The sequence below is a fragment of the Dendrobates tinctorius genome, unplaced genomic scaffold, assembly GCF_039654945.1.
Source record: "Dendrobates tinctorius isolate UK_male_01 unplaced genomic scaffold, ASM3965494v1 ptg000188l, whole genome shotgun sequence".
Lineage (NCBI taxonomy): Eukaryota > Metazoa > Chordata > Amphibia > Anura > Dendrobatidae > Dendrobates > Dendrobates tinctorius.
Window position 1 is genome coordinate 2,525,411 of NW_027361855.1, and position 20,624 is coordinate 2,546,034.

Below are 20,624 nucleotides of genomic sequence, written 5' to 3' on the forward strand. Positions count from 1 at the left end.
ATTACAAACAAAAGTTAGTTAAAAATTATTTACACATATATAGCTTATAACACTTTGAGCCCCATCTCCTCAACTTTTTAATTAATGTTTCATTTAGACCAATTTTGGCACCTCTGTTGCTACTCCAATTCCAAAAGAATGAGTGGAGAACTATTTCTCATCCAAGCTTAGCTCCGATAAACACTTTCTTAGTATGCTCCTAAATTGGAACTGCATCAATGGCTTGCCAGAACGGTGAATGAGGATTTTATTCATACCAGCAGGGCGCATACCAAAACATTTTCTGCACAGACAAATTGGACAAATGAATTTTTCAGAACAATACATTAACCTCAAACTACAGCCCTTTCCCTCCTGGTCCATCTTGGATTTTTCTATGTAGAAGATCAATGACCCTACTTCAGCCGAGATTTGGTTGACAGCTACACCTTCTAACCCATTGTGCCCCATTGGCAGCAGCTCACAAATTCTAAGAGCCCCAAAAAACATTAGGAATGCTGAAGTACAGAAAAAATATTGATTCAAAATTATCAAAGCAGCATACATCGGAGACTGTACATAAATCTTTTAGTATACCCAGAGAGATAGGGCACCTATCATCCCGGAAAGAATGATTCTTCTTATATCCCTTTAGGACCTGCTTAACACTAAAATAAGTATTCAACGGTCTCTGACCCAAAAGTTTCTTAAAAAGAAATTCCAGCTAAATTCTTAGTGACTGTAGAATTAGCAAAACCCTTATCAAACAGAAATAACAAAAATATTAACGCAGCCTGTTCTGAGATTGACCCTGCGTTTAAACTTTCTTTAATGCAAAATTTTGAAAAAAACACCCAGGCCTCCAGGTAACCTTTCAAAATAGAACTGACCGCTGTAATATATCCAATATTATGACCAGAGTAGACCCAATAGATACTCCTGGCACTTCTCTCATATTTTCTGGGTGCTGGGTATGAGATTGAAGAAACTCATGAACTGAAAATAAGAGAGCAATTCTGCCATTTATTTGCATTTGTGTTCAACATACATGACTTTCAGCTAAATATTCCATTTAAGGCATAACAGCACCAAATGTCTCTACAATTTTACCACTAATTGACAATTACTGAATAAACAGTTCACAGCATATATAACGCCTCTGCTGCTAGACCTGATAAGAATATTTTTGTTAGCCAATCTCCTACCTCAAATGACAGGAAACAATTCTAAAAGCACACTGTTGTTCGTAACTCTCCTATTTATCCATGCCCAATGCTACTTTTCAGCACACCACGCTCCATCTAAACACGCCAAAACAGCAGGGTGACAGCATCTGTAAAGAAAACAAACTGTTAGTCTGAGACAAAAGATGAGCGCCAAATCGACTGACCATTAAAAGATTCTAAAATTCTAACCACACTTCTAGATCTTCATTTATTTCCTTCGCTACTTGAACATGGAAACATTGGTTCCTAATGCCTGCTGTGCATGATGAGAAGCGCCTACATAAAACCCTGCCTATTGGCATAATTCTACCTGCAAAGGCTAATAAATAGAAATGAGCAAATAGTGAAATATCCAAATTTGGAAAAATTGGCACAAATAATTTGTAATATTTGTGTATTCGCACCGAATAATGTATCCAATGCAAGTCAGTAGGAAAGCCGAATATTTTTCTGCTAGACCCAACAAACAGGCATGATAAAAAAGCTGAAATGGATGGAAAAGAGCTAAAACTAAATGGGAACATCATGAAGAAGATGCCTGCATGCCTTTCTGACTCACATATGGTATCTGGAAATAATGGTGTCAGACAATTGCACTGGTTTTATGAATTTTTAAAAGACCTACCAAACCAATTTTTTTTTAAAGGGAAAAATGCTAAGAAACATTTTTTTCTTCATAATTACATATATATAATGCAAAATAAAATAAATGAAACAAAAAAAAAATGATACCTCTCCTTTAGCATATGTTCACACTGAGCGTTTTGGCTTTAGTTTTTCCATTGACTTTTATGAGTGCTCTCACTCCTATATTTGGGAGGACCCTCCCTCATGCCAAACAGTTAGCAAGATAGTGGAATACATTTTCCCCATCCCTTTACAATGCCAGTAAAAACATGCCCATCTGAATTTTGGGCATCGCCTGCCACCACCACCATGTCCACCGCCATGTTATTATGCGGCCCTCGCTTACAATTTGCAGATTGCCAGCAGGTGCCGTGAAACCGGAGTTTGGTAAGGGCCCTGAGATGGCCCTGTATCATGCATTGGGGAGAGCTCTCACTCCTACATTTGGGAGGTCTCTCCCTCATGCTAAAGAGCTAGGAAGATAGTGGAATAGATATTCCCATCCCTTTACAATTCCATTTCAAACATGCGTATCTGAATGTTGGGCATTGCCCACCGCCATGTCCACCAACATATCATTATGCGGCCCATGCTTACAATTTGCAGAAGGGCGGCAGGTGCTGTGAAACTTGCGTTTTGTATGCTCCACAGTTCATTTTTGCCACTGGATCCCAATGGAGCCACTGTCATAGCCGGAGAAGCCGTTGCAATGTGAATATAATACAGGAGTTGGGGGAGCTGTATGATCAATGTCAGTAAATTGGATTCTACCAGACACCAAAAGCATTCAAATTAAATTCTGAATACAATATATGCAAGCAACGGCCTGTATTGTGTTCAGTCTGTCAAGCCTGAAACCCATGTCAGGAACATGTACAAGCCTCATTTTACTTGGAAGCAGCCTTCTCAAGGGAAAGAGACAGGAGTACCATTGACCAATCTGCGCAGGCCTACGCACTTCTTATAGAAACTACTCAACCAGGCAGAATTTATCTTTTGAATGGTTTTGAGCAACAATGGAGTAAATAAAGGATATGTCCCAGAGAGTGACAAGGTCTGTGGAGTGTATTACTCAGGTGACAAGCAGTGCTACAGAGCTCAGGTAAAGGCCTTAGCATGGAAATGACCATGTTCCAATCTGAGTAAGGCTATGACCTGAATAGGCCTGTGGAGCATATTAACCCAGTCTCTTGGACGTGCTTAAAATATACAGAAACTGGCTAATACCCCACCATGATTTTTTTTTTTTTGGAAACAAATTTAGAAAATGTATGGGAAGCGACAGTTTAATAAGGAGACAGAAGTCTCATTTAGGATCCTGGAAAAGTCATCAATGGTTTTTGTCCAGCACTGGACAATGTAAATTGTTAATGAATATGTATGCTCTAACTAACAATTTGTGAACAGACATATAAGCTGACAAGGGACAACTGAATGCTGGGCTGGGACAGCAAACTGGATGTGGTTGCTGACTGTTGTGTCTGTGTAACTGCAGTTTAGACAGGAAGCATCAGCGCCTCCTTTCTGAACAGCAGATTGGGAAGGGCGTAGCCTGGGGGAAGGGCCAGTGGTTTCACTGTCAGTACAGATTTTGCACCCAGCCTACTGGGGTGCTGTGCAGTGGCGTAACTACAAAGTTATGGGCCCCGGTGTGAACTTTCAAATGGGGCCCCCTATGCCAAAATCCACACCTATCTCTGCTCCGTACACCTCGTACATGCACGGCTCCGCTCCGTACACCTCGTACACACGCGACTCTGCTCCGTACACACACGGCTCTGCTCACCTCGTACACACACGGCTCTGCTCCTAACACCACGTACACACCTCGTATAAAGCCATATAGAGAGACCTGTGCACCCCACTGTGCACTATAGAACCGTTTCATGAGAGCGTGAGACCTGTGCACTTCACTGTGCACTATAGAGCCATATCATGAGAGACCTGTGCACTATGGAGCCATATCATGAGAGACCTGTGCACTTCACTGTGCACTAAAAAGCCATATAGAGAGACCTGTGCACTATAAAGCCATATAGAGAGAGACCTGTGCACTTCTCTGTGCACTATGAAGCCATATAGAGAAACCTGTGCATTTCACTGTGCGCTATAGAGCCATATAAAGAGACCTGTGCACTTCACTGTGCACTACAGAGCTATATAGAGAGAGACCTGTGCAGTGTGCACTATAGAGCTATATAGAGAGAGACCTGCGCAGTTTGCACTATAAAGCCAGATAGAGAGAGAGACCTCTGATGCAGAAGCTTCCGCCACTACTCACCCCAGCACTGAGCAGCTCCTAATAACAGGTCTCACAGGACAGGAGGAGGACAGGAGGATGCAGCAGTCACACACAGGACACTTGCAAATTTGAGGGACCTCACCTCACCCTTGGCCAGCAAAAGGAGGACGCAGCAACAGCTTGCAGCACACACACTCATGGCTGAAGGACCTGTAGACACGCCTCTCTCTGGATCACGTGACCTGGTGACTGCATTCATTTAATCCATCTAACCCAAGGACCTGCAGTGACACCTCCCAGCTGCGGGTCACGTGTTATGGTGACGTCCTCTTTCTCCTTCACTATTGGTGGACGGACGGGCCCCCTAAGCAGTCGGGCCCAGTCGCAGCTGCGATTTCTATAATTACGCCTCTGGTGCTGGGTATATCAGCAGTATATGGCATATGCTAACAGAGGTATTATGTCGAATTTCCCTTTATAAAGGGATGTGTGGGTAAGATTTTCGAACTAGCAGCATATATATATATATAGCATGTTTCATTACTCATATTATTATTCTGTGTAAGGCTGAAACCTGAAGAATGGTGTGGAGCATATTAATGCATTCATGTTCCAAAATGTCGAAGTGCAGACACAAAAATCAACATCAGACTACCCGATGCACGCTTATCGAGTCTGTGAGAAGGGCAACACAATAAAAAATTTCTAATAATTCAATACAGATTGAGAGTAGAAATTTGACCTTTGCACAATGTCCAAAGGTTTCCATAAATTACCCCAAGGGTTGTGTATGATACACGCTGAAAGAGGCCATGATGGGGACCTCACAATACATTTAGCAGTTATTAGAAGAGATAGGGAGTACAAGTTTCACCATTGCACAATGTGAAAAGGTTTAAAAAAATTACCCAAGACGCTGTGATGGGGACATCACAATACACTTTGCAGTTATTACAAGAGATATAGCCAAATACGGACTTCTATATATATAATTGCCTTAAATTGTCTGTCATCCACTTCCCTCTGGATGTCCTCGAAATCCCATGATTCACTGCACCGACCGGAAGTACACCGACCGCCATATTGGAATACCCAAGTGATGGGTATTCTAATATGGCACCCGGTGGTGATAACAGGCCCCTCCGCAGTACCACCGCTGGTACACCCACGCCGGACCACACCACTGAGACCTGCTGCTGGAACTGCTGCTGGACACGCTGCCAGGACACGCCACCACCGCTGCCTGCCCACCCACCTCCGTGCAGTCACTGCTGGCAGGAAAGACCTCGGCTTGCGGCCTGTGCTGGAGATGGGGTGCAGGCGCCCTCTGGTGACATTGCCGCACCCCATCTCCAGCACAGGCCGCAAACCACCGTGTTTCCTAACGGCTGTGACTGCGTGGAGGTGGGTGGCAGGTAGTGGCGGGACACACACCCACCCACAAACTTCCCTTCCAATATGGCACCCCCTCTGCTGGGACTCACCCGCCGCCAGGACCCCATGCCACAAGGGCCCCACGCTGCAAAGACCCCTCCCCAACTCTGGATCCTGACCGCCGCTGTAATCCCGGCCGCCTCTGGGATCCCGACCACCGCTTGGATCCCGGCCGCCGCTCGGATCCAGACCACCAGGGCACCCTCCTCGCCGGGCAGCAGTAGCAACATGAATCACTGCGCAAGCGCAGTATATAAAACCGCCATCTTTGTAGAGGCAGATTAAGGTTGGCCGGGCATGTTCACTGCGCATGCGCGAACCCAGTCTGTTTATTTATGAAGTGCGTCACAGCATGTCATTGCTGTGACGCGCCTGCCAGCAGCCTCTGAATTGGTGGAAGTTTACAATCAACTACAACACACAAAAGTAGAATTAGTAAAAAAAAATTGTTACAATAAGCAGTGTCACTGCACAAAAAAAAAAGGTTAAAGCGCCTCACTGCACCTACAAAATACACGTTACAGTGTGTTGCTGGACTGAAAAACTACACGTTACAGCGTGTTGCAGTACCTAAAAAATACACATTACAGTGTGTCACTGGACATAAAAAATACACTTTACAGCGTGACAATGGACATAAAAAACATACGTTGAAGCGTGTCGCTGGACCAAAAAATAAACGTTAGTGTGGCGCAGTACCTAAAAAAATACACATTACAGTGTGTCACTGGACATAAAAAATACACTTTACAGCGTGTTGCAGTACGTAAAAAAATACACGTTACAGCGTGTCACTGGACCTAAAAAATACACGTTACAGTGTGTCACTGGACATAAAAAATATAGTTTGAAGTGTGCTGCTGGACATTAAAAATAAACGTTACAGTGTGTCACTGGACCTAAAATAATACGTTACAGCGTGTAATTTAGGTTTCCTTAGACTGCAAATATCAACGCCAACATGGCTCCTCCTAAAAAGTACACCAATGACAATGAAAGGAAAGCAGCAAATGCCCAACGCACAGGACGACAACGTGTAAATGTGACTCCTGAAGAAAAACAGCATCGTTGGGACACAAACAATACATATAAGCGTAGGCGTAGAGGAGATGAGTCCCCTGTTGCAAAAGTCATTAGATTATCACAAGATGCCATTGGGCACCGACAGCTCTGCAAAAAAAAATCTGCTGTCTCAACAACAATACTATGCTCACACGATGACCCATCACAACTAGCACACCTCTCCGTTGGGTCTACAACTACAAGATGTGTGGGGTTAACTAACAACGCATTATCCCAACACAGGAACAATGTCTATTCGCCACAGCAAGGACACTAACACAAAATGCAGAAGCGCACCATCTACAGCGACAAGCTGAAACACAAATCCATAGAGAAGTGCAACTACAACACCAATGCCAAATCAACATCCACCGGCAAACAAGCCATATAGAAAAAGAAAGACATGAACTTCAGCTACAAGCAAAAAATGTAACCCATGATGAGAACACAGTTCATGAACACAGCTGCGGTCCCATGAACCATTTATGTCAAAGTTGCCAATGTTTGAATTTTGGAGATGAGATGCCTTCCGATGGAAAATTTACACAGTGCTGTCAGAAGGGAAAAGTACATCTACCTATACTCCAGTATCCTTAAGAATTCAAAAAGTTGATGACAGGAGAAAGTGAATTCAGCAAAAATTTCATGGACAATATTCGTAGTATCAATAGATCTTTTGCCTCCATGGGAGCAGGTATTTCACCACTACCTGGATATGGCCCACACTGTTTTCACATACATGGACAGATATATCATCGAACAGGCACACTACATCCAACAGAGGAAGACCAACCAAAATTTGCTCAACTTTATATACTGGATACCGCCGATGCAAATGAACTAAGACTCAAAATAAAAGAAAATGAAAAATGTCAACCTACATTGATGAACATTATTGCTGAGCAACTGCAAGCTAACAATCCATTTGCTGCTGCCTATCGAATGCTACGTGATGTTGAACAACAAGAACAGATCAAACCTCATCAAAATGGAACTGTCATGCCAACCATCACAATGGCTATTAAGCAAGATAGGAATCAAGATCCAAGGCGATACAACAACCCAACAGTGAGTGAAGTTGCAGTTGTCTTTCAGAATGAAGATGGTGAGCCTCCCTTCAATAGAGACATAATAATCCATTTAAAACCTGATCCACGCAGCCCTCTAGCTCCCAAAGCACAATGTATCAGCATTCTCCATAGCAATTTGGATGCTCTGCTGTATCCTATAGTTTTCCCTTATGGAGACCAAGGCTGGCATGATGGTCTAAAACAACAGGGAAAGAGCGCCCGAAGAATAATCCAACTTCAGTACTATAGCTTTGTATTATCGGTCAGAAAGGGATTTAATCCACTATTCAATGGTGGCAAGCTCACACAGCAATATTTAGTTGATGCATACGCAAAATAGAGGCAAATCGTCTACATTACATCAGAATGCACCAGAAAGATTTAAATGTGGAAGATTACTGCCTCCTACAACAACATTTACTAAAAAAATCTATTGAAAAGGGCATCCCAATTGGAAAGACAGTAATTTTGCCATCATCTTTTGAAGGCAGTCCAAGAAACATGCAACAGCGCTACCAGGATGCTATGTGTATAGTAACAAAGTATGGTGGCCCAGATCTGTTTGTCACCATGACATGTAATCCCAAGTGGAATGAAATATCAAAAAATTTAGAACCGTGGCAACGTGTGGAGCATGGGCCAGACTTGGTGGCACATGTTTTAAAAATTAAACTTGATTCCCTATTAGCAGACATCAATCATGGCTTATTTGGAGAGGTCGACGCAGCCGTCCATGTCATCGAGTTTCAAAAGGGTGGTCTTCCACATGCGCATATTTTAATAATCCTGAAAAACAATTCAAAATTAAGAAATGAAGAGGACATGGACAACATAGTTTGGGCAGAAATTCCCAATGAAATAAAATACCCTCAGCTCCACAACATTGTTTTTAAAAACATGATTCATGGTCCCTGTGAAGAAGCCAATCCTAACTCTCCCTGTATGGGTAATGGGAAGTGTACCAAAGGTTTCCCAAAAAAATTTCAAGAATATACTGTCAAGCAAATAGACGGCTATCCAAGTTACCGAAGAAACATTGGGAGAACCTACGACCATCATTCAAAAACAATTGATAATTCATGGGTTGTTCCATACAACTCTTATTTGCTCAAAAAATACAACTGCCACATTAGGCTGTGTGCACACGCTGCGGATTAGGTGCGGATTCATCCGCGCGGATTTTGTAAAATCCGCAGGTGAAACCGCAGGTCAAAAGACCTGCGGTTTTACCTGCGGATTGCTCTGCGGTTTTGTCCTGCGGTTTTTCATCTCCTCAATAGAGGAGATGGCAAACCGCAGGAGAATCCGCAGAAAGAATTGACATGTCAATTCTTTCTGTGGATTGAAAACCGCAGATAATCCGCGCGGAAAATTCCGCACCGTCTGCACTGCGGTTTTTGATTCCCATAGGGAATCATGGTACTGTACACCGCAGCAGAAACTGCTGCGGGTCCGCAGCAGCCAAAACCGCTGCGGAACCGCAGCAAAATCCGCAGCGTGTGCACACAGCAGCAAAATCCGCAGCGTGTGCACACAGCCTTAATGTGGAAATTTGTGCCTCTATCCAAAGTGTTAAATATTTGTTTAAATATGTATACAAAGGACATGACAAAGCTAATATTGAAATAGCTCAAAGAAACATCAAACAAGATGAAACAAATAAATTTGTTGATTCGAGATATGTCAGTGCACCAAAAGCTGCATGGAGAATATCTGCTTACCCAATGCATAAACAATCTCATACCATCATTCGCCTAGCGGTACACCTGCCTAAGGCCTGTTTCACACTTGCTTTTTTTTGCAGCGCGTTTTTCCCGCAAAAAAACGCATTGAAAAACGCATACAAAAGCATACAACTGCTGTGTTTTTTTCAAGCATTTTTATGAGCATGCATGAAAAAAACGCAGCGTTTTTATGCGTTTGTATGCGTTTTTAGTGCGTTTTTACCGCGTTTGCGTTTTTTTCCAACATTAGGTGGCCCCTCACACTAACCCAAACCATGACTTTACTAACCCTAACCCTGACCCTAACCCTAACCCTGACCCTAACCCTGACCCTAACCCTAACCCTTAACCAAACCATACTTAACCCTAACCCTGACCCTAACCCTTAACCAAACCATACTTAACCCTAACCCTGACCCTAACCCTGACCCTAACCCTAACCCTGACCCTAACCCTAACCCTGACCCTAACCCTTAACCAAACCATACTTAACCCTAACCCTAACCCTAATCCTAACCCTGACCCTACCCCTTAACCAAACCATACTTAACCCTAACCCTGACCCTAACCCTGACCCTAACCCTTAACCAAACCATACTTAACCCTAACCCTGACCCTAACCCTGACCCTAACCCTAACCCTAACCCTGACCCTAACCCTAACCCTAACCCTAACCCTGACCCTAACCCTTAACCAAACCATACTTAACCCTAACCCTGACCCTAACCCTGACCCTAACCCTTAACCAAACCATACTTAACCCTAACCCTGACCCTAACCCTGACCCTAACCCTAACCCTAACCCTAACCCTGACCCTAACCCTAACCCTAAACCCCCTTAACTAACCCTAACTTTACCCAAACCCCTAAATTCCATTGTCTAAACTAATGGTAAAAAAAAAACGCATGTGCAAAAAAACGCATACATAAGCATGCCAATGCGCACATATGCTCACCATAGACTTATAATGGGTGTCTTGCTGTAAAAAAACGCATTGCGCGCGCATGCTTTTTTTGAAGCAAATCGGACGCACAAAAAATGCAACAAGTTGCATTTTGTGCGTCCGAGCGCATACCGCAAAAAAACGCATGCGCGGTAAAACGCGTACAAACGCATGTGTATGCGCACATAAGCGCATCCCATGCAAAGTATAGGAAAAAAAAACGCATGCGCTATTTAGCGCTAAATTACCGCGAAAAAAAACGCAAATGTGAAACCAGCCTAACTCTCAGCCACTGTATTTTCATGAAGGCAATCCCATTGACAACATTCAACAAAAGCTCCAAAACAATTCCACACTAATGGTCTACTTCAATCTTAATAAGATCGACGTAAATGCACGACGTAAATGCACATCAATATTACGACTGAGAAATTCCGGAGCACTATGTTTAGAAACAAGGCACATGGAAACCCAAAAGCTACAAAGCGTTAAAGTAATTGGAAGAATGTATGCAGTTAGTGTAAGAGACCAAGAACGATATTATTTACGTTTGTTATTATTGCATGTAAAAGTCGTAACAAGTTTAGACAGCATTAAATCCGTACATAGGGTTACACATCAAACATTTAAAGATGCTGCATTAGCACTAGGATTGTTGATAGATGACAATGTCTGGATAAATTCTTTAATAGATGCCACCATTCTGAACATGCCTACACAACTTAGGGAGATGTTTGCTTACATTTGTGTTTTTGGCCCACCTACTAATCTCCTAGAGTTGTGGAATGAGTTTAAGGAACATTTTTTAAAAGACTACTGTCATAGATACCACAATAACTCGGAAGATTGCATCAATTGTATAGGGTATGCTGTGAAAGATGTGAAAGGTGTGCTGCTAATCCATGGGAAGTCTTTTGGTGATTTCAATTTACCACGACCAGCAAACAAAAAAAGTCAACCTCAAGATGAGTACGATAAGGAATATGAGTTAACAAGGGCTGCAGAAATGAAAAAAAACTCTGAATCATAGAATCATAGAATCGTAGAGTTGGAAGGGACCTCCTGGGCCATCTGGTCCAACCCCCTGCTCAAAGCAGGATTTGCTAAATCATCCCAGACAGATGTTTGTCCAGCCTCTGTTTGAAGACTTCTATTGAAGGAGAACTCACCACCTCTCGTGGCAGCCTGTTCCACTCATTGATCACTCTGTCAAAAAGTTTTTTCTAATATCTAATCTGTGTCTCCTCCCATTCAGTTTCATCCCATTGCTTCTTGTCTTTCCTTGTGCAAATGAGAAAAAAGATGATCCTTCTACAATGTGACAGCCCTTGAGATATTTGTAGACATACTCACCCGTCCCCCGCTCCCACGCCGCAGGCGGTCTCCGCTCCCCCCGCCGCCACCTCTCTCCACCCGAAGGCCGCGGCGGTCACCTGTGGCGGGCTCGCGGCCGATGCCTTCCCTGCATGCTATGCGCATGCGCCATAGGCCGCGGGCGCGCCTCCTTCCTGCTTCTTATGCTCTAGTTGTGCCCTGACCCGGAAGCACCTGTGGACCAATGGCTGACCAGACGGGGCCATATCAGGCCGCTTCCCTCTGAGGGAGGCGCCTGATCATTGTGTTTCCTGGCACTCTGGCCTCGCTTCATCGGGTGCACTCTCCTCCTGCAGTTCCGTTCTCGGCTGCTTCCCGCAGCACCTTCTCAGTCTTGCTACCCATGTTCCTTGTTCTCTTCCGCAGTCCTGTCTTCAGTGTTCCTGCCATCCTGCTCCACTCCAGCCTCCAGTGATACTGCCGTCCTACTCCAGTCCTGCATTCAGTGTTCCTGCTGTCCTACTCCATCCTGTCTCCAGTGTTCCTGCCGTCCTACTCCAGTCCTGCCTTCAGTGTTCCTGCCGTCCTACTCCAGTCCTGCCTCCAGTGTTCCTGCCATCCTACTCCAGTCCTACCCTCTTGTTCCTGTTTTCTGTCTCACTTCATTCCGGTCTCCTGGCTCCAGTCTTGCTCTGTCATTCTCTACTCCTGTCTCAGTCTTACTCCGGTCCATCCTGAGCCGCCCCTCTTGGTACCGGCTACCGTGGTACTCAAACCCCTGGGCCTGCTCCTAACGGTCCCTGTATAGGGGTCTGCTCCACCTGGCAGCTCGCCCGGGGTCCCTCGGTGCCACGGTCCAGAGGGTCCACTCCCGGAGGTTCCTGCTCCAGACCACCCACGCTAACAGCTATTAAGTCTCCTCTCAGTCTTCTCTTCTGCAAGCTAAACATTCCCAAATCCTGCAACCTTTCCTCATAAGACAGGGTTTGCAGACCGGTTACCATTCTGGTCGCTCTTTTCTGAACTTGCTCCAGTTTGTTGATGTCTTTTTTAAAATGTGGCGCCCAAAACTGGACACAGTATTCCAGATGAGGTCTGACCAAAGAGGAGTAGAGGGAAATAATGACTTCACGTGATCTAGACTGTATGTTTCTGTTAATACATCCTAGAATTGCATTTGCCTTTTTTGCTGCTGCATCACACTGTTGACTCATATTCAGTCTGTGATCTATTAGAATACCCAAGTCTTTTTCACATGTGCTGTTGCTTAGCCCTATTCCTCCCATTCTGTATATGCTTTTTTCATTTTTATTGCCCAGATGTAGTACTTTGCATTTTTCCCTGTTAAAACCATTCTGTTAGTTGCGGCCCACTGCTCCAGTTTATTTATATCTTTTTGAATCCTCTCTCTCTCTTCTCAAGTATTAGCTATCCCTCCAAGCTTTGTGTCATCAGCTAATTTAATTAGTTTACCCTCAATTCCTTCATGTAAATCATTGATAAAGATGTTGAACAATACAGGGCTCAGGAGAGAGCCATGTGGTAATCCATTTGAGACATTCTTCCAACTGGATGTGCAGCCATTTACGACCACTCTTTGGTTCCGATCACTAAGCCAGTTATGAATCCACCTAACAGTTGCCTTGTCCATTCCATACTTAGCCATTTTTTCAATAAGGATTGTGTGAGATAATTTGCCAAATGCTTTGCTGAAGTCAAGATATACTATATCTACAGCATTTCCCTGATCCACCCAATCAGTGATTCTGTCATAGAAGGAATTTAAGTTAGTCTGACATGACTTATTAGTTACGAACCCATGCTGACTCTGTTTAATCACTTCATTCTTATCCAGGTACTTACAGTCATATGTTAAAGTTTGGGCACCCCTATTAATGTTAAACTTTTTTCTTTATAACAATTTTGGTTTTTGCAACAGCTATTTCAGTTTCATATATCTAATAACTGATGGACTCAGTTATATTTCTGGATTCAAATGAGGTTTATTGTACTAACAGAAAATGTGCAATCTGCATTTAAACAAAATTTGACCGGTGCAAAAGTATGGGCACCCTTATCATTTTCTTGATTTGAACACTCCTAACTACTTTTTACTGACTTCTTGAAGCACTAAATTGGTTTTGTAACCTCATTGAGCTTTGAACTTCATAGCCAGGTGTATCAAATCATGAGAAAAGGTATTTAAGGTGGCCACTTGCAAGTAGTTCTCCTATTTGATTCTCCTATGAAGAGTGGCATCATGGGCTCCTCAAAACAACTCTCAAATGATCTGAAAACAAAGATTATTCAACATAGCTTTTCAGGGGAAGGATACAAAAAGTTGTCTCAGAGATTTAACCTGTCTGTATCCACTGTGAGGAACATAGTAAGGAAATGGAAGAACACAGGTACAGTTCTTGTTAAGCCCAGAAGTGGCAGGCCAAGAAAAATATCAGAAAGGCAGAGAAGAAGAATGGTGAGAACAGTCAAGGACAATCCACAGACCACCTCCAAAGACCTGCAGCATCATCTTGCAGCAGATGGTGTCACTGTGCATCGGTCAACAATACAGCGCACTTTGCACAAGGAGAAGCTGTATGGGAGAGTGATGCGAAAGAAGCCGTTTCTGCAAGCACGCCACAAACAGAGTCGCCTGAGGTATGCAAAAGCACATTTGGACAAGCCAGTTACATTTTGGAAGAAGGTCCTGTGGACTGATGAAACAAAGATTGAGTTGTTTGGTCATACAAAAAGGCGTTATGCATGGAGGCTAAAAAACACAGCATTCCAAGAAAAACACTTGCTACCCACAGTAAAATTTGGTGGAGGTTCCATCATGCTTTGGGGCTGTGTGGCCAATGCCGGCACCGGGAATCTTGTTAAAGTTGAGGGTCACATGGATTCAACTCAGTATCAGCAGATTCTTGACAATATTGTGCAAGAATCAGTGACGAAGTTGAAGTTACGCAGGGGATGGATATTTCAGCAAGACAATGATCTAAAACACCGCTCCAAATCTACTCAGGCATTCATGCAGAGGAACAATTACAATGTTCTGGAATGGCCATCCCAGTCCCCAGACCTGAATATAATTGAACATCTGTGGGATGATTTGAAGCGGGCTGTCCATGCTCGGCGACCATCAAACTTAACTGAACTGGAATTGTTTTGTAAACAGGAATGGTCACAAATACCTTCATCCAGGATCCAGGAACTCATTAATAGCTACAGGAAGCAACTAGAGGCTGTTATTTTTGCAAAAGGAGGATCTACGAAATATTAATGTCACTTTTATGTTGAGGTGCCCATATTTTTGCACCGGTCAAATTTTGTTTAAATGCAGATTGCACATTTCCTGTTAGTACAATAAACCTCATTTGAATCCAGGAATATAACTGAGTCCATCAGTTATTAGATATATGAAACTGAAATAGCTGTTGCAAAAACCAAAATTGTTATAAAGAAAAAAGGTTAACATTAATAGGGGCGCCCAAACTTTAACATATGACTGTACATACATGTTGTTTAATAATCATTTGTTCAGAGATCTTTCCTGGTATAGAAGTCAGACTCAAAGGCCTATAATTTCCTGGGTCCACCATCTTCCCCTTTTTGAAGATAGGAACAACATTTGCTCTTCTCCAGTCTTCTGGGACTTCTCCTGTTCTCCAAGAATTTTCAAACATTATTCAGAGGGGTTTAAAAATTTCTTCTGCTATCTCCTTCAGAAATCTGGGGTGTAATTCACCTGGACCTGGAGACTTCAATTCATTTAGGTTAGCTAAGTGTTTCCTCACTATCTTTCTGTTTATAGATATCCTGGATTTTTCTATTCCCTTAATAGGACAGTGAAGAAGAGTTGATGTTACCTTTCCTTTCTGAGAGAAAACAGATGCAAAATAGGAATTTAAAAGTTCAGTCTTCTCAACATCCTGTCTTACCATTTCATAATTTTCATCCTGTAAAAATCCTATAGCATCTTTGACTTTTCTTTTACTTTTGACATATCCCCAAAATCCTTTATTATTGCTTTTGACGTCTCTTGCAAGCCTCAAGACATTGTCAGCTTTAGTAATCTGATTTGTGCCCTGCAAGTTCTGCAGACAGCATTATATTCTTCTTTAGATATGCTTCCCTCTTTCCATTTTATAAACATTTCTTTCTTCCTTTTTAGCATGTGCTTAAGTTCTGTGTTCATCCATCCTGGTTTCCTTAAATGCTTCCTATTCTTCCCTCTTTTCAGAATTGTTAACAATTGTGCTTTGAGAATTTCATTTTTCAAGATTTCCCATCCTTCCTGGACATTTTTGTCCTTAAGGATATCTAGCCATTGGATCCCTCCAATTCTCTTTCTGAATCATTTAAAATCTGCCTTTCTGAAATCTAACCTTGACGTCTGAGTCTTCACAGGTCTTCCTCCTCTAGTTATCCAAAATTCTAAAATAGCATGGTCGCTATCTTCTAGGGTCCCAGCCACTTTTACCTCCTCAACCATTCCCGCCCTGTTTATAAGGATTAGATCCAAAGTAGCAGATTCCCTTGTTTTCTCCCCTACCTTTTGTAAAATAAAGTTGTCAGCAAGAGAGGATAAGAATTTCCTTGACCTGTTAGTTTTGCCTGAGAGAGATTCCTAACAAATGTCAGGATAGTTGAAATCTCCCATGACAACTAGGTCATATTTTTTGGAGAACTTGGCCATTTGATGCATAAAGAGTTCATCTATATATTCAGCTTGCTTTCATTGTTCTGTCCTTGTATTCTTACCCAAACAGTTTCCACAGAACTCCCAGTCTCTGAAGCTTCAATCTCTGTGCAGATATACGCGTTTCTAACATACAATGTGACACCTCCTCCTCCTCATTTATCATGTCTGTTTCTAGCAAATAAGTTGTATCCTTCTAGCCTTGTACAGTATTCCAATCATGTGGATTGTCCCACCAAGTTTCAGTGATTCCAATGACATCATATTTCTTTTCCTGTGTTAGTAGTTCCAATTCTCCTTGTTTGTTGCCCATGCTTTGTGCATTAGTATAGAAACATTTTAGTTTGTGATTGGTTTCTCTTTCTCCAATATTTGTATTATTTAGATTCTTTTGTCTTTGTTCTTCCTTTCCACTTCTAATAGCAGAGTTCTCAATAGCATTTGTCAGGTGTATGGCTTTTTCTGGTCTTTTGCTTCCCTTCCCACATTGTTCTAGTTTAAAGCTCTCCTTATGAGTGTAGCAAGGCGACTTCCAAATACATGTTTTCCAGTCTTCGTATGGTGCACCCCATCTCTATCAAGTAGTCCATCATATAGGTAATTCACTCCATGATCCAGAAATCCAAATCCTTGCTGATGGCGTAGCCAGTTGTTCACCTGCAGAATCTAATTCCACCTCCTTGTTCCATGGCCATCCACTGGGAGGATGGAAGAGAAGATCACCTGCGCTCCCAGTTCTTTCACTTTCTTACCTAAGTTTTGTCCCCACATGTATTAGCAGGAATGGATAGTCATCTGTAGGTCTGAAGAGTCATGATATCCTGTCAGACACATCTTTAATTTTTGCACCTAGAAGACAGCACATTTCTCTTGAGGTTATATCCGGTCTGCAGATAGCAGCCTCTGTTCCTCTCAACAGGGAATCCCCCATGACCACCACTCTCCGTTTCTTCTTCACAACATTTTTCTTTCTCCATCCAGGAGGATTCTGAAGGCGTACAAGGTTACTGTTTGAGGGCAAAGTCTTATCCTGATGTATTTCGTCATGGAATCAGGGGCAACACTTTGCCTATGAGGCCATAGTTCAAGCTTTACAAGACACCACATTAACACCCAAGTGCTTCTTTATTGATGGCCCTGGTGGCAGTGGAAAAGTCTATATATATCATCTACTCATGCATTATGTACAAGGACAAGGAGACGCTGTCTCACCTGCAGCCACAACAGGAATAGCGGCTAACTTGCTACGAGGAGGACGAACAATGCACTCTCTCTACAGCATACCAATTGTCATGTCCACCATGTCTGCCTTGTCTGTTTTGCCTCAAGAACCCCTGGAGCGGTGTGCACGCGCATCTCGTGTCTGCTATCCTGCATGTTCCCTAGAGCAGTGTGCACACTCACCTCATGTCTGTTGAGCTGCAGGATGCCTGCGTTTCTGCTCTGCCTTCTGTGATCATCTCGTCATGTCTAGAATCCCTGATCATGTGTCCTTCCTATGTTCTAGCATAGGCTGGTTCTGCATTCGTCTCTGCATGTCTGAAACCCTGATCATGTGACCTTTCCTAGGATCCTGCACTGTCCGGTTCTGCAATCGTTTCTGCATATCTGAAACCCTGATCATGTGACCTTTCCTAAGATCCTGCACTGTCCGGTTCTGCAATCATCCCTGCATGTCTGAAACCCTGATCATGTGACCTTTCCTAGGATCCTGCACTGTCCGGTTCTGCAATCATCCCTGCATGTCTGGAATCCTGATCATGTGACTGTGCTCTGTGATCCTAGAGGATCTGAACTGGAAGCTCTTCCCTGGTCCTGATCCGGAAGTGGTGGTGCTATGCCCTATATCAGACCGCCCCTTCCTATGCTCAGGGCCTGAGTATTGTGTTGCTTCTCTGCATGGCTGCTTGGTCTGTGGGATTGCCTCCTCTATTCTGTGCCCTTGCACTCTGCTCTGCCGTGCGTCTCTGCACACGCTCCATGCTCGTATTCCATCTCTTGTCTTGTGCTTTGTCTCGTGTTGTCCTCCGTGCTCTGTTTGTCCTCGCTATGTCTTCTTGTTATGTCTGTTCTGTACCCTGTCCCTGGTGTGTCTTCTTACACGTGCAGGCCTCTGCTCTGTACCCTGTCTAGTCCCAAGGTTCTCCCTTGGCCCGGCTCTGGGCTTCAGCCTACGCTCCACTGCTAGAATCTGTCCCTGTCCTTGACGTGTCTGTCTACACGTGCAGGCCTCCGTTCTGTGCTCTGTCCCTGGCGTGCCCCTCGGTACGCACAGGCCTCGCCTTGTACTTTGCCCCTGGCATGTCCTTTGCATGCGCAGGGTCCTATCTACTACTCTATGCCTTGCCTCTGATACTTAGCGCGCTCTTGCACGTTTCGTACTAGGCTTTGCCGTGCTGTCTGCACACGTCTCTGTCCGGCACCTTTGCCTAGCCCTGCTTGTGGCTCCGTGCACGTGCCTGGTCACCTGTGCCTCCCTGGTGTACCTCAGCCATGCCGCCTCTAGCCGTGCTCGCCTGTGTGCCTTAGCCGTGCCTGCTGTCCAGTGCTATAGTGGTTTCCGGCTGCGTGGCCGCAGCGGTGCCGCCTCTAGTCGTGCCCGCCTGCTTATGCCATCGTCGGTACCACCTGCCGGTGCCCCCAGCTGTGGTCTCCGTGCTCCCTTGCATGCACGCTGGTTCTCGCACTGTGCCTTTTCATGCTACTCTTGCACAAACCCTTTTGCCTCTTTTGCTCTGCTCTGAACCCTAGTTTGCCTACCGGATTCCATAACCAGCCGACCGCTGCCAGAGGTCCGGACCTAGATGACTGCGGCCTGAGTATTCTGTGACGAGCATCAGGTTATGCTGAGTCATTTTTCTTTGAATGAGTGGACCCTCTGGGCCGTGGCACCCACCCACCTAGGGTAAGCTGACCTAGTGAGAAACCACCCCCTATACAGGGAGTGTCAGGGACAAGACCAAGGGGGTGAGCCGGCCGTCACACCAATTTGATGCTCGTCACACCAATTCCTATCAATGAAACTTCTGTTTCCTGGATTAAAAATGATACCAATCGCTTCCAAAAAATTACAACATACTAAACTTTTTATCATTGATGAGTGCACAATTGCACAAAACCATGCTTTGAATATCATTGATAGACTTCTACGTGATGTCATGGCTAGTGTTGAGCGATACCACCCGATATTGAAAAATATCGGATCGGATTGGATCGGCCGATCTAAAAAAAATATCGGGTATCGCCGATTCCGATCCCGGAAGTCCCATTCAAGTCAATGGAACAGAAATATCGGAATTGAAAAAAACCCTTTCTTTCCTTGTAGGTTAATTCTACATGAAGAAAAACAACTAATAATATTGTAGAATGTATTGGGGAGGTGGAGGAGACATTAAAGCCATAGAGGTTTAGCCCAATCAAATGGAATAGCAGGAATATTTTTCTTTATTTTAAAGACGTTTGGAGTTACAAAGATATTGACTATGTTAACCTCTTTTCTATTTTGTCAGATATGTATGTTTCACTACTTCCATGCTCTTCACCTTCTTTTTTACATCTCCCACACTTTCTTCTTCATGATCCTCAGAAGCAGCAGCATCTATTTCATCAACTTCTTCTTCACCTTATTCATCTTCTTCACCTTCCTATTATTCTTTTTTTTACATTCTTCATATTCTTTTTATTCAACTATTATTCTTCATATTCTACTTCTTCATCTTCTTCCTATTCTTCTTCTTCATCATATTATTATTTGTGACAGGCATTCCTGTAGTTTTTATCTATAAAAGTTTGAAGATTACACCTTCCGGTCTGCCTGTCACAAAAGATTTACAACAGGATTTGTCCGTGTTCAGTTTGGCCTGCAGCTGCAGGCATTTTCCAGGGGCACCACGAGGAGGAACCGACTCACCCCCATACACTGCTTAGTCTTCTTCTGCTTATAATTTTGATAGTATCATTTGCTCTTATTTTTAGTCTTATGCTTAATGTTCTTCTGCTTTTGGTTTTTCTGCTTCTTGGTGGTTGTCTTCATGTTCTTTGTCTTCTTGGTCATCTTCTTGAGGGTCATCTTTTTGGTCTTCTTCGGTGTGGTCTTCAGGGTCGTCGTCTTCAGGGTCATCGTCAGGGAGATCCAGAGTGAGAATCAAAAAACAATTCCACAAGCTTGAACTTGGAAAAGTAGCAGAAGGTACAAGAAGGCTGAGGAACTGCCGAGAACCAGCTGACGGTGCTGGATCCCGGAGGGGCAGCAGAAGGAACAAGAGCCAATGACACAACCGTGGACCAGCTGACGGTGCTG